The sequence below is a fragment of the Monopterus albus genome, unplaced genomic scaffold (assembly GCF_001952655.1).
Source record: "Monopterus albus unplaced genomic scaffold, M_albus_1.0 scaffold2684.1, whole genome shotgun sequence".
NCBI lineage: Eukaryota > Metazoa > Chordata > Actinopteri > Synbranchiformes > Synbranchidae > Monopterus > Monopterus albus.
In genome coordinates this window covers 1-1,543 of record NW_018130556.1, presented here as the reverse complement: position 1 = coordinate 1,543, position 1,543 = coordinate 1, and the positions used below count along the sequence as shown (strand labels likewise).

General features: G+C 40.6%; 1 pseudogene; it reads right to left on the bottom strand.

Moving 5' to 3' along the window:
* Window positions 1-35: 35 nt before the first annotated feature.
* Window positions 36-1,534, bottom strand: LOC109954029 (UDP-glucuronosyltransferase 2A1 pseudogene; annotated as a pseudogene).
* Window positions 1,535-1,543: the final 9 nt, after the last annotated feature.

Here is a 1,543-nt window from a genome sequence, read left to right as displayed (position 1 = left end):
TGGATTCTCACTGTTCTCAATAAACTTTGTACACCTTTCCTTAGTTTTCCCAAGAAGAATAACCTCTGAGTGCTTACTTTTTTAAAGAAAACTTTAACGAGGAAACTTGAAGCAACAGCCAAATTGACTGCAATATATTAAGCATCATGAAAATATTTTTATTTTCATGCTGCTAAATATATTGCAACTCTACTTGACAGTCAGATTTTGTTTTCCCTTTCAAACACAATCTGAATCATCCATATCATAATAACATTGTATTTATTTAATACATGCATGTAATGTGCAAAGTCTATATTCCTTTTAATGATTAGTCATGTTTCACTTTATGTTTACACATTGCACTGCATAACCACCTAATCAAGATGAAACTAGTTACCAGTACCAGCATCACAGCTCCAGCCAGGAACAAAATGACATCTACAGAGTGGTAGGAATACCAGGGCAGTCTGTAGGACTCTGTTCTCAGGTGAGCTGCACCTTTATGTCTAATGACAAACTCTATCCAGAAGAGGGCGTTGTCCAGCGGCTTCATTGGCTTATCTCTGTGCAGCCTGGAGAGTCTCTGCATGTTTATCTTATAGGACGGCTCAGTCAGGACTTCTTTAAGTGCCTTCAGGAAGTTGTTGTCTTTATCCACTGTATTAATGGTTAAAATCTCAGCTCCCCCTCTCTCTTTCAGTCGCAGCAGGTTGTCATATTGGTCAAAAAACAGAGGTAGACCCAGAACTGGGACTCCATGATAAATAGCTTCTTGTACTCCATTTGTTCCTCCATGAGCTACAAATAATTTCATCTTTGGATGTCCTAACAGGTCATTCTGTGGCATCCAGTCGACTAGTAAAGTGTTGTTGCCTAGAGTAGCTGGTCTGCCACCTGTATGCCTCCAGATTACTTTCTGAGGTAATTTGGCAAAAGCTGCAGCAATTACATTGCTAATGTCAGAAGGAAGTTCATTCACAAAAGTCCCCAGCGACATAATGATGACTCCATGTTCCCCGGAACTCTGCACAAACTCCTCCAAGTGCTGAGGCAGAGGTTTTGCAGGTTTACAATGAAACCCTCCTATGTACACAACATTGGGCATTGTGGGACGAGGATACTCGAACACAAAGTCCACTCTCATCAGCCATAAGTCTGCATCAAGCATTAACTGGTTAAAATCATTACCAAGCCCAAGATATTTGTCACATATCTTCTGGTATACTAGCTTAACCACCAGGTAGCTTTGTATTCGGGTTGTTAGATGACAGACTATATTTTTAAATCTCTGAAGAAAGGTCATCTTATCAGTGTTGCGAGATCCTGTTATCGGAATATATGATAGAGGTGAAGGAGCAATAGCAAGATGGGCCTCATCGGGTAGCAACCAGCGAACATTATAAACCAAAGGAAGGTTCAAATATTTAGCCATAATGAGTCCAGCACCCCAGGAGGGGTCAGTAAGCACCAGGTCAAACTTGCTGTCCTTCAAGTTTCTCATCAACTCTTGGTCATCTAGTATCACTGATACAAATTCACCAATGGCTCTGTGAATCTCAAT